Source organism: Chelonia mydas, chromosome 1, assembly GCF_015237465.2.
Source record: "Chelonia mydas isolate rCheMyd1 chromosome 1, rCheMyd1.pri.v2, whole genome shotgun sequence".
NCBI lineage: Eukaryota > Metazoa > Chordata > Testudines > Cheloniidae > Chelonia > Chelonia mydas.
This window is the reverse complement of record NC_057849.1, coordinates 219,537,513-219,550,708: the sequence shown is the minus strand read 5'-3', so window position 1 is coordinate 219,550,708 and position 13,196 is coordinate 219,537,513. Positions and strand designations below refer to the sequence as shown.

Genomic DNA, 13,196 nt, shown 5'->3' with positions numbered 1-13,196 from the left:
GGCTTGCTCAAATGGCAGGATGGGTGCTGGGGGAGGAATGTGTCAGAATTGATCAGGTATCAGCTGGCTATGGAACTTTATTGATTTGAGACTAGGACCACATACAGTGACTGGTGAAATAGCAGGTACTGAAGACATGGCTATAGCATGCCTGAAGGAGATAACGATCAGGGAAACTCCCCACAGATTTATGAAAGTTCTGCTGACGGTGGACACTGGTAAACTTACATAGGTACAGCTCAGTGAGGAAAAACTAGGGGCTGCAGAAGCGGTGTATGGCAATACATATAGTTAAGCAGAGGTGTCTGATCAAAATGAAAAACGTCTCAGATTCAGTACTGGGTATACTATTGTGCCGCCACACCAGGCCCACACTCAGAAGGGGCCCATAGTGACTACATGGGGGCCCACAACTATGTTTGGTGCCGGGCGCACCAAAGGTTAATGCGGCCCTGCATGTCAGCTGACAGGGGCTTGGGCTACATGACTGTTTAATTGCCGTGTAGATGTTCAGGCTCAGGCTGGAACCTGGGCTCTGATTCCTGTGGGGGGAAGAAATGGGCTGGTCTCAGAGCCAGGCTCTAGCCTGAGCATCTACAACACAATTAAACTGCCCCATAGCCTGAGCCCCTGCCCCCCAAGCCTGAGTCAGCTGACATAGACCAGCCCACAGGTGTTTTTTGCAGTACAGACATACCCTAAGGTTTCTGTACCCAGCTCTGACCAATACCCTCTCTTCTCAGATTTTGGTAACATGTTAATAAAGTGTTTCACTTATCTGGGTGTTCCTGCTTGGAGCACACAAGGGATGAATCCCAATCTCCGGTGATACTAAATGAAACCTTTCCCACATATACCCTAGAGTATCAGCCAGCCGAGAACAGGGAGAGAAGAATCTGTGAAAAGGGGTAGCAGATCACACACTCACAGCAAAGGAGCTGTGTCCAGTCCTTTGCAGGGAAAAAGAAGGAAATGACAGATGTTTGTAGTAATTCATCTCACCAAGCATAAACTGTGGATGGAAAAGAAAAGGTGGAGGAAACCCAGGAACAGCACATGAGTGAAAGGGAAGTGGAATCTTTACAGCTGCAGTGCAACAGGGCCCCCTGCAAAACAGCTACCAGAAATGCAGCATGTGGGAATACAAGCGAGTCTTGTGTCGCTACCGCCGACATTTTATACACCACCACTGGTAGGGGACAGAAAGTTCTCTCCCCTCCCCCCAATAGCTAACAAGGGGAGGTAGGAAGGGGATTCCCTCTGAATACTTAATAAACATGCATCTCCTTCCTTTAGCTTGAAATTAGATGAATTTTCATGGGATAGCATTCTCTCTGGCCAGACATCTGCCTACTTAGACAGTGCCCATCACTGTAGTATCTGAAAATAGAAAATCCCAACAATCTCTCCCTTCCTTCCCCAGTGGTAGAGGAAATAGCTTGATGAGTTTAGAGCGGGGGGGGGAGGTCTCAAACTTTTTTTTACTGGTGACCCCTTTCACATCGCCAGCCTCTGAGTGTGACTCCCATAATAAATTAAACACCCTTTTAAATTTATTTAACACCATTATAAATGCTGGAGGCAAGCGGGGGTTGAGGTTGACAGCTCACAACCCCCCACATAATGACCTCACGACCCCCTGAGGGGTCCTGACCCCTAGTTTGAGAAGCCCTGGTTTAGAGTATGTTTGTCATGGGCATACACTGCTGTGAAGAGTTAAGGAGGGTAAGCTAGTTTAGAGGTGAGTTTTGCATTCAATTCTGAATGCAGTGAGGTCCACTGTGATTCTGGTCTCTTGGGGGGGAGTGAGGGCTGTAGTGTCACTGTGGCCAAAGTTCTGTCCACTCCCCCTCTTAGTGGTTGAGAACTGCTTAGCTCCCATGGGTGGTCTTAATCACACAGAGAGACATGACCTCCCAGGTAGCATAGGCAGCTTTGGTCAGGACAGAGCCTATATTCAAGGGGGAGCTAGCACAGGGCAGAAGTATTGCTAATTTTTGTTTCAGGTCAGACTTGAGTGACCAAAGGGGGATGGTGGTAACCCACATTTCTGAGCTTTGATCCCACAGAATGAGCTTGCCTGAGGAGGAATAATGTGGGGTACCCAGCACACAGGTACTACACCATCAAACTTTTACATGAAGGGAGCCATAGCAGTAGCTCTGTTGTGGTAGTTGGAGAAGGAGCTGGAGGATAGGGAACAAGTCCGTATGTGTATTTCCTGGTCCTTCACTTATTCCCCCCCATATTGTACTTGTTATATTAAGATTGATTCTCTCCCCCATTTACCCCAGGGGACCTTGCCCATCCACTCTCCCCTTTTGTCCTACTCCTGTACTTTCTACCCTAGCTCTTCTCCCCCCACTTTTCAACCCCCAACAAACAGAAAACCACCACATGGGCATTTCACAATCAACTTGTTCTCTTGCTGTAGGTTGCAGGGTAGTGGTTCCAATCTAGCCCCTGTCCATAGTGACTGAAAGCCATTACCCACCTGGCCAGTTGCTTGGTTGCCCTTGAGAGGAGTGGGTGGTTTCATGCCAGATCCAAAATGGATGAGCGGCCTCACCACAAACAGCCCATTACCGCTGGCCCCTTTGTGGCAGCTTCACTGGAGAAGGCAAGGATGAGTGGGCTGTACAGGCTGAACTAACTTCTCAGTCCTGAAGGTTGGTCCCTGCAGGGCACATACTGTGCCATTCTCCACCAACATGCTCCCGCACCTATGGTTTCCCCCCTTCTCTTCAGATCCCTAGACCAATCAGGGCCTGGTTCCTGTTACACTTCTGTGCCACATATGGACTGGCTACAGAGGTTGCTTATAGACACCAGGTGTGTTCATGATAAGACCCTTTAATGCTCTGCCAGTTATGGCTCAGGTTAATTTAGAATGTTTTCTATACAGTGCCACCTAATGGTGGAACAGTATAATACCATTTAAGATTCCATTATAGTCATTCACTGCAAGTACTAAATAGTATTTCTTAGTTTACTTTTTAATACATTGAAATTCATCTGAAAGAGGGGGAATAAATGCTTTTGGTCTCTAACTCTTGAGAAAGGTGTAAGTTTTATGTGTAAGGTGTAAGGACTGGCCTTAGACCAAATGGTGCCCCAGGCAAGGAGCATCTGCAGAACTCATGCCCCCACCCCTTATTTGTTAAACCTTTGAATACCTTATTTTTACTGCATTTGTAGCCCATTTCATGACTTTGATTTATCCTTGTCAGATGATAAATTTGTACAGTAGAATCAGTAAAATTCTGTATTTATTCATGCCATATATAAACAAAAAAATTCCCTTTATGCTTAATCCACATACAGAATACTTGAAACATTTTGCTTCCAACATTCTGTTTTCCCTTTTGTTGCTAACAAAAACAGCACCCTGAGCCTGGTGCCCCCTGGTGGTTGCCTGAGTCATTGGCCCCCCTAAATCCAGCTCTGTATTTATATACCTAAAGTTACAGATATGAATTTGGCACCTAGCTACCTATTGATTTCAATGTGGGGCAGAGGGAGGAGAGAATCAGGAGTACAATACCTGACTCTTATATAGTAGGTTTCAGAATAGCAGCTGTGTTAGTCTGTATCTGCAAAAAAAACAAACCAGGAGTACTTGTGGCATCTTTACTAACAATTTTATTAGAGCATAAGCTTTTGTGGGCTACAGCCCACTTCTTCAGCTGCATTGAATAGAACATTAGTAAGGACACACTGTGGAATTTGCCATACAAACTAAGTGGCTAATTAAGATGAGCTATCAGCAGGAGAAAAAAAAAAAACTTGTAGTGATAATCAAGATGGCTATCTAGACAGCTGAGAAGGTGTGAGGATACTTAACATGTAGAAATAGATTCAATATGTGTAGTGACCCAGCCACTCCCAGTCTCTATTCAAACCCAGGTTAATGGTTTCTAGTTTGTGTATTAATTCAAGCTCAGCAGTTTCTTCATTGGAGTCTGTTTCTGAAGCTTTTCTGTTACAGGATTGCCACCCTTAAGTCTTTTACTAAGTGGCCAGAGAGGTTGAAGAGTTCTCCTACCTGTTTTTTAAATGTTATGATTCCTGATGTCAGATTTGTGTCCATTTATTCTTTTGCATAGAGACTGTCCGGTTTGGCCAATGTACATGGCAGAGGGGCATTGCTGGCACATGATAGCATATATCACATTGGTAGATGTGCAGGTGAATGAGCCCCTGATGGTGTGGCTAGTGTCTCTTGAATAAATATGTGGACAGAGTTGGCATCTGGCTTTGTTGCAAGGATAGGTTCCTGGGTTAGTGTGTGTGGTGTGGTTTATGGTACCTACATGCCTCCAACTTTCATCCAGGATACACATGATCCATTTTCTACAGCCAAGCTCTAAGATACAACCGCATTGTTTCCAATCCCTCAAACTGAGGCAAACACCTACAAGCTCTCTATCAAGCATTCTTACAACTACAATACCCACCTGCTGAAGTGAAAAAAACAAAACAAAACAGCTTGACAGAGCCAGAAGAATACCCAAAAGTCACCTACTACAGGACAGGCCCAACAAAGAAAATAACGCCACTAGCCATCACCCTCAGCCCCCAACTAAAACCTCTCCGACTTATCAAGGATGACCCATCACTCTCACAGATCTTGGGAGACAGGCCAGTCCTGGCCTACAGACAGCCCCCCAACCTGAAGCAAATACTCACCAGCAACCACACAACAGAACCACTAACCCAGGAACCTATCCTTGCAACAAAGCCTGTTGCCAACTGTGTCCACATATCTATTCAGGGGACACCATCATAGGTCCTAATCACATCAGCCACACTATCAGAGCCTCGTTCACCTGCACATCTACCAATGTGATATATGCCATCATTTGCCAGCAATGCCCCTCTGCCATGTACATTGGTCAAACTGGACAGTCTATGTAAAAGAATAAATGGACAGAAATATGACATCAGGAATCATAACATTCAAAAACGGGCAGGAGAACACTTTAACCTCTCTGGCCACTCAGTAAAAGACTTAAGGGTGGCAATCCTGTAACAGAAAAGCTTCTAAAACAGACTCCAAAAAGAAACTGCTGAGCTTGAATTAATACACAAACTAGATACCATTAACCTGGGTTTGAATAGAGACTGGCAGTGGTTGGGTCACTACACATATTGAATCTATTTCTAGATGTTAAGTATCCTCACACCTTCTTTTCAGCTGTCTAGATGGGCCATCTTGATCATCACTACGAAAGTTTTTTCCTCCTGCTGATAATAGCTCATCTTAATTAGCCTCTTACAGTTTGTATGGCAAATTCCACCTTCTCTAATATAAAATTCTTACCATGTTCCATTCAATGCAGCCGATGAAGTGGGCTGTGGCCCATGAAAGCTTATGCTCTAATAAATTTGTTAGTCTCGAAGGTACCACAAGTACTCCTGTTTTCTTTCTTTATATAGCAATCAGTAAAATCACCAGATCACTTGACAAAGTCAGTCAGTATCATTATCCCCATTTTAATGATGGGGAGACGGAGGCACAGAGCAATTAAAGTGACTTACCCAAGATCACTCAGTGGGCCAGTAGAAGAATTAGGAGTAGAACCCAGGTATCTTGTGTGGTGCTTTGTCCACTAGGCAACAGTGCCTCCCTCCGTGCCAAGTTAGGTGCCTAGATGCTTTTGAAAATCCCACTAGGTGCCTATCTGCATCTTTAATCATCAAGTACCTAGCTCTTAAATAGCACTCCTCAGTAGATCTCAAAGTTTAAAAAAAAAGGGTTGTGTCATTCCCATTTTACAGATAAGGCACAAAGTGGTGGTGAAGGAACTTGTCTACTGCCACCCAGTGGGTCATACCTTCAAAAGTCTGGCCGACTAGGAGAAGGGAAATCCTTTTGTCTTGCAGATTCTGAGGAGCAGCGTCCTTCTGTTGCTGGCAGACTGCGTGGGAAGTGTCCTGGTATTGCAAAGAAGAATTGACTGTCGGTTGGTTGTAAGCCCTGTGAGAAAGGAAGAAAAGAATCAGGTCCATATGGGTGAATAGCCTTTGGACCCATGCAAAGAGGTTGTGAAAGGCAGCATTCTAATTTGGGAGCACTTCAAGGCTTAAGACCTATATATTAAATTCTGTGTGATGCTGCAAGTTACTGCATGCAGATGGACCCTTGTGCTGCACAAAGGCCCACTGACTTCAGTAGGGTCAGCCCATGTGGAGTAACTTACAGAATCAGGGCCTGATTTTGCCTTGCCTCCTCTTTTGTTTGCCTAGCTATAGGTCTGAATCAGCATATTTCCATCTCAGTTTTAACACTGAGATTTCATCCTAGACTAATCCTGTGGAGACAGAAAACTCACGTATTATCTGGCCCTTTTGACTGACAGCAAAGAGAAATTGGTAAATATGGTGTCAGTGGACATCTGCATTTGAAGACCATGGTTTGAAGGCAAACACAAAGAAAATGAAGTTACGCTAGTAGGGAAGATGGAAGAGCTGTTGATTGAAATTTCAGGAGAGAAGTGAATCAGAAGAATGAATATGTACTTGGGACACTCAGTGCTATCGGAAGGAGATGCGGAGAACTGAAAAGAAGAATCCAACACGTAAGGGTGGCAATGAAAGGGGAGACAGGACTACTATGGGATTAGCAATTAAGAAAGAAGCTGAAACGGAAAAGTTTCTACTGCGTGTTTGTCCCTGCCTGCTCTATGGTTTGGAATAAAAAATGAAAACCCTACTTTTATTCTGGAATCACTCTAGCAGAATAGTTTAATTCCACAACAGCTATTCTAGTCAACATCCTCATGTAGATAAGCCCCTATTTAGAGAATTATTATTTGCATTGAAGTAGCAACCAAAACACTAATCAGGTTCGGGGTCCCATTGTGCCAATTACTGTACAAACACATAGGAAGACATCTCCTGCCCTGAGGAACTCCTGTCTAAGAATCAATGGTTAGAGGATTGCTGGGAGCATGTGGGGTAGTTGCCTAATGGCAAGCTAATTAGAAGTTAAGGGACTGGCTTGAGTATTGGGGAATAGAAGGATTGTAAGAAGCATAGACACAAATCAGCTCAGAATTTGGCACTTTGTTTTAAAGATGATCTGAAAAGGTAGAAAAGAATTGGGTGCTTGTCCTTTTTTGATGATGGATAAAAGCCTGAAAAAGTTTCATAAAGAAAGAAAATATCTGCTTATTTTCCCCACATTAAAAATTCAAGGGGTTAGATTTTTTAGGGGTGGGAGAAGGTGGTGGTGGTACTCTAAACTCTGCCTAGCAGAGTCAGATGCCTCTTACAGTAGATGGTGCATGCCACCTGGCTCTCCCTCATTGAGGCTTGACTAGGCCCATGGGCTCTGCTAGGATCTTTAGACTTAGAACCACTTGTAAGTCTCCCAAATGCCACTCACAAAATTAGATGTCACTTACAGTAATTTGTGACAATCTGTGACTGCCCCCCCCCCCCCTTCTCATGTAAGAAATGAGATAGCAGTGATGATTGATGTTTAAGCATCACTAGGCATCTAAATCAAGCCCTAATGGTCAATAGGCAGCTTACAGCTCTTAACCCTCTTGTTCCAGGATCTGTGCAGAGCCACATAGGCCTTTGCCAGACTAGAGTATGTCTACACTAGTATTCTTACCCAATGTAGTTAATATCTTTTATGAAACCTAGTCTGGACATTCCCTAAGTGTTTGTTCCAGGCTACTTTTGTAATCTGGAACAAAAGTTTACAAGATGTCCAGACTAGAGTTAAGTACTATTTTTTCTGCTGAAGGTTTTGGGGGTGAGGGGGAAGAAGCACCAATTCAGTAAAGTGGACATAAATTTACAAAGTTTTGGTGTTGCTGAACTGCATCTGTTAGAAATAGAAACTAAAGTTTCTGAAAAAAGTATTTTGTGACTTTTCAAAGTGAAACATTTAAAAAAATTTGAAATATTTCAAACTGAAGAGGCAATTTAAAAAAATTAAAATGTTTAAAAAGTCAAAATCAAAATAGTTTGACCCAGAACAATTTCTTCCTCCCCCACATCTTCAGAATTCCCAGAAACCCATTACTTCATCCAGATTATCATCTTTGTAAAGCCTAGTTACCTCAGATTAATTGGCAACCAATAAATTGAAAAAAAAAAAAAATTAATGACAACAAGTCCTAAGAAACAACTCAAGGGTTTCCTTTGCTTTCAGATGAAAGCAGAGGTTCTGGAGATCAGACAGCAGGTTACTACCATATCCAGACCCTGAGAAATTCACACCTTGCTTGCCCTAGGACACTCTGACCCCGTCTATACTTGGGAAGATTAATAAGCATTTTTTTTGCCTTGGCATGCCTGTACCATAACAACAACAACAACAACAGGAGATGTAATCTGGAATAGGCACAGGGTGGTCTAGCCTTGCAGCTTATCTGCAACCCCAGCATGAGGGGGCTTATTCCCCAGCAGTAAAGGGCTATTAAGAATATACTGACCTTTTAAGATCACATTCACTTGATCTTCCAGGCCCATGTCAGCTACTTTTATCCTTGTATTGCAGTCTTCCTAAGGACCCAACAACATGGTCCTAAGAAAGTCCAGTCCCCCATAGCATTTCTGGGTCTGTTCCTTGGGCAGTACTAGTTCCTTGCAGAAGCACTTCCTCAGTGTAGTTCCCTCCAGCAACTACCCCTTTCTGCCAAAGCTGCAGCCTTTTATCCCAGCTATTTCTTGTCAAATAATTAGCCACAAGTGGGGAAGTAGCAGGTCTATCCATTAACCCCTTTGTGGCTGTTGCAGCATAGGGTCTATACTCAAAACAGCTAAGGTTGCCAATTTTGGTTGGATGCATTCCTGGAGGTTCTATCACAAGACATAATCTTTAATTAAAAGATTAATCTTTAATTTCTGGAGACTCCAGGACAATCCTGGATGGTTAGCAACTCTCCATCATACACAGATAACTGGTTCCTCAAGGCACATGTGAGAGCTCCAGAGCCATGTGTGTTCTAGGATGGCTGTGGCCACAGACAATCAAGCTTTCTTCATTTTAATCCATGACTCCCTTGTTCTCAGTTAATTTTTTCAAGAATATTGTATTTTGCTAAAAGGGCTTGTGCAGTGGGAGTACAGATTGGTCTGGCTGCCAAATGCAGATACTCATCGGAGCAGTAACAGACTTCACGCCTATGCTGATTCACCCCATTGCTTATCTGGGGTGTTATACCAATAAAATAAAAACCAGCAGGATCTTATTAAAGGGGAAAAGGCAAAATGCCACATTTATTATGCATACAGAAAGAAACATAGTAAGCAGTTAGTTATAGCTATAACTTTCCATTAAATTTCATATTTATTCACACATTCATTCATACGCACACACACACAGGTTCTGCAAGGTTATCATAGTTACCAGCCTTAGAGTTGCTCATGCCAAGCCACTGGCCAGGTGGGCTGGACACGAGGAGGGAGCAGGGCCTTGTCAGATGCACATCTGACGCTCCTGGAAGTTGGTTTGCAGAATCAGACCCCAAAGTTCTGTTTCTAGAGTCCATTTTTATAGGAATTTATTCCTATGCTAGTCTATGGGAATTGCTTCATCATGCTGTTGCTGAATCAATCAGCAGATAGCACATTCCTGACGGCTCCGTGTTGTTCTTCGGTTCTCCCATCCTTGAGGCTGTTGGGTGGATTCCAGTCTGCCCTCCGGGGGTCCTCTGGTTGTTTCTACTTGATGCCTTCTTCGGTCGATGGACACTGGATTCTTAGGCTGGCACCTCCCTGATCATTCAATTATTCACACCAAGCATCCATCCACATACATCCTCTATCTCTATTTTAATCACAATTGTTAACAAAGCGAGATGAATACAACAAAAGGGCGGGGAGTATCTGTGTGCTGTTTCTGTTGTTACAAAGTATGGCTTTGAGTCTCTCTCTGTGTGAGTAGTTGTTGTTACAAAGTATTGCTTTGAGAACAGACTTTGTCTTAGGATGTACTAACACAATTAGCAGCTTGCAAATTTCACACAGAGAGGGAGAGAAACGGTACCAAAACACCAGGAGACCTCTTAATTAGTAATACCCTGAAATTTAAACTATGGGGAATCAAACTCATTTGTGATTTTAATACAGAACTTCTTTAATAAGATCCTGCTGGTTTTTATTTTATTGGTATAATAGGGGTGCCTGGAATGTGGGTCTCAGGATTTGTGTCCAATTGTGCTGGTCAGTCGGTGAATTGATTTGGGGAAGAGAGTGGATTTGCTACCTGAGAACTTGACTCCCCGGATAAAACAGTGGGATTCAGCTGTCTTTGCTCCTGCAAGGTGGCATTGAGTGGTATAGGTGCTTGCTAGCCTCCCCATAGTCTGCCTAGCCACCTGCAGTTCTCTGTGCTCGCTGGCCTATGTGCTTAAGTGCCATGTTTGCTGGATCCCTACCTGTCTGCCTTTGCAGTGGGTTGCTATTCATTTAGTGCCTGTGGTTGCTTGCCTGCCTTCCTTGATGTCTCTGCACCTGACAGCTGTTTTGTGGGGATATTTGAACCCAGCTCCATAAAGGGGCATAGGCATTGTGAAGCTTAGCATTGCAACACCTAATGTTTCGGCACCTTGAAAATTATGGGAACAACACTGCAATCCACAAAGCCTGAGTTAGGTGTGTTGACTAACATATGTTGGCTAGCGTACATATATATTATGCTGATAATACTACCCACAATACATATTCCAAACATTTAAGTGCACATATTATTAAGCATTACTACAGCAGCTTGTGATGGGGTATACAAACCCCACACAGGGACAGAAGGGGTTAAAGGACAGTCCTGGGCCCAGTTAGCCCTGCTGGTCCAACCCTGCAGAGCATGCTCCAACTGGAGACAGGTTTGAAAAGGGAGCAACCCGGCTCAGAAGGCAGGAGAGGAGTAGAGATCTATCTTGCAGGCTTCTGCCAAAGGGGGCCCCCCCAAGCCCTCCCTGAAGTACCAGGACTGTATGCTGAGTCTGGTGCGGCTGATAGTTTGGTTTCTTTTTTCTTTTTCCTTATCTGGGACCAGAAGTAGAGGGAGCAGTGGTAGGGGGTATCCCAGGGAGGATAACTCAGAGGGTCCCCACCCTTCAGAGTCAATGCTACTGACCATCCTAGAGCCTGGGGTTGGAAGCTGATGGAGTGGGGGGGGGGAGGGGATAGACTCCCCTATCACTACCCCATAGCTGAGTGGATGCTAACCACTGGGCCATCCAACCCACTGAGGACCCTACTACCCAGCTACATAGCCCAAATTGGCCTGTACCTATATTATAATCATGATCAGGCCCTGCACACGTTAGGCAAAGGAGTGCCTATCTTCCTCCCTTTTGTGGGTTGCTCTGGGGTTTAGGCCTAGAGTGAGGCAGCAGTGCACATGCTTAGAGGCAGAAACAGAGGCACGTAGGGAACTTTTACTGCAAAAATGTATGTGCCTCGCAAATGTAGGCGCCTACAGGGCCAGGCAGCAGCCAAGCGGGGTGTTTGTGGCTCACTGACTCCTAAAAACAGGACTTAAGTGCCTAAGTCTATAAGGGGCCTAAGTATCTTTATGGATCTAGGCCTGTGTGCCTAGCTAGACACACTTCTTCCCTGACAAGAGGCTGGCCTGCATACTAAAGTTTGAGCCTGCCTTCCAACCCCCTGAGGTACATGACAGACAGCGCATATGGGCATCTGCCTGAGCATATTCATGAGTTTCTGTATGTCCCTCTGCTTTCTACAGTGCTTGTATGAATGTCTTCTCCCTTGTCTAGGGTTTTTCTGCCTGGATATGTGCCTCACTGTTGGCCTAGGTGAGCGCCTAATTGACTACCTCCCTGTGTGCGTGCATGCCAGTGTGAATGCTGTCTGTGTGGCTGCATGCTTGCCTGTATCATTGTTTTCTGTCTACCCTAGCTGAGTGCCTGCTCACCTGATTTAAGTTGTGGAGTTTGATGGAAAGGACCCACTTCATCATGCACAGCAAAAAAATTCCTGAGAGAGCAGGAGAACAGGAGGGATACTTTATTTTTCACAACTGCTCCATCTTCTGGCCATCTGAGGGAAAGTTGCACTGGTATAAACTAAGGTGTGACTTTGAATTGATCTAGTTAAGACAGTGCAAATCCCTGTATGGACACTTATTTTGGTATAAGAGTGACTTTATGCAGTTTAGTTTAAGTTGACTGGGAACAGATTTAAGTTAAATAAGTCACTCAAACTGAAATAAGTATCCACAGAAGGGTTCATAATGATTTAACTGGATCAATTTTAGGTCTGGTCTACACTTAAAAGTTTTATGAAAACACCACAGCCCAATCAATTTAGCTGTGACAGCAAAAGCTGCGCTGTAGATGCAATTATACTGTCAAACAAGTCCTTTTGCTAGTATAATTTGAACTGGCATAAGCTATACTAGCAAATGCCCTCTTTTCCTGGCATAAGCTACGTCTCCACTGGGGGCCTGCTGATACAGCTCTACCAGTATGTCTATACCAGTAAATCCTTTTTGGTGTAGACGAAGCCTAGTTAAACTGGTGCAACTTTCCTATCTAGAAATGAAAGCTGAAATTCTCATATAATCAGCAGTCTCCTAGAGCGGGGCCTTTACAAATATTGCAAAAAACTCGTGATAAATTGGCAACACCACAATAGAGCTATCCTAAGGGCTTGTCTATACAGGGAAATTGACCATGTCAAGGCTGATTCCCCACTCTGGCACTTTGAGTGCAGGAGGTGGGGGCCCGCAAGGATTTTAAAAATTAATACTGGCCATTCCAGGCTTATATTAAACTCCCAAGGTATGATCTGATAATTTTTCATACCTGGCCCAAAGCGTCTTATAGCATCGCTGCTTTGTCCCCTCTCTCTGGAGAACAACAACAGACAGACAAAAGGGGAGTCTTGTTTCAATTTTAAAAAGTTCTAGCCTTCCCATTGGCTCTTTTGGCCAGGTGCCCACTCACTTCTTTTAACCCTTTATAGGTAGAGCAATTAGAGAATAGCTACTAAGAGGGCTTTTATAGGTAACTGGCTGGATGGGTCCATAAAAGGGAGTTACCCCCCACCCCCTTCATTATCACAGATCGGCAGAGCTATTCTGGACCAGTTATTCTGCTATAGCTATTCCAGAATAGTTTCCCATCTGGATGCTTTGTAATGGGTTTTAGTCCACAGTTCCCATCTCTTCCCACCCATAGGACCTCTAGTATTAAAGTGAGAAATCA

At 44.1% G+C, this 13,196-nt stretch overlaps 2 protein-coding genes across 4 annotated transcripts in view; one reads left to right on the top strand and one right to left on the bottom strand.

Annotated features, from left to right (window-relative positions):
• The window catches only part of LOC114018784 (protein mono-ADP-ribosyltransferase TIPARP), a 39,876-nt gene extending 33,921 nt beyond the window's left edge, over nt 1–5,955 (bottom strand). The window contains exon 1 of the mRNA XM_043530567.1: nt 5,838–5,955. The gene's annotated coding sequence lies outside the window, so the exon portion shown is untranslated. The remainder of the gene's footprint in view (nt 1–5,837) is intronic.
• The window catches only part of LOC102938747, a 94,391-nt gene that overhangs the window by 2,461 nt on the left and 78,734 nt on the right, over nt 1–13,196 (top strand). The window contains exons 2-3 of one of the 3 annotated variants that reach the window (XR_006286109.1): nt 5,887–6,006; nt 6,308–6,715. The exons of 1 other annotated variant lie outside the window; for it this stretch is intronic. The gene's annotated coding sequence lies outside the window, so the exon portion shown is untranslated. Of the gene's footprint in view, nt 1–5,886; nt 6,716–13,196 lie in introns of those variants that run through there. One more of the 3 variants, XR_005227577.2, reaches the window with a different exon arrangement.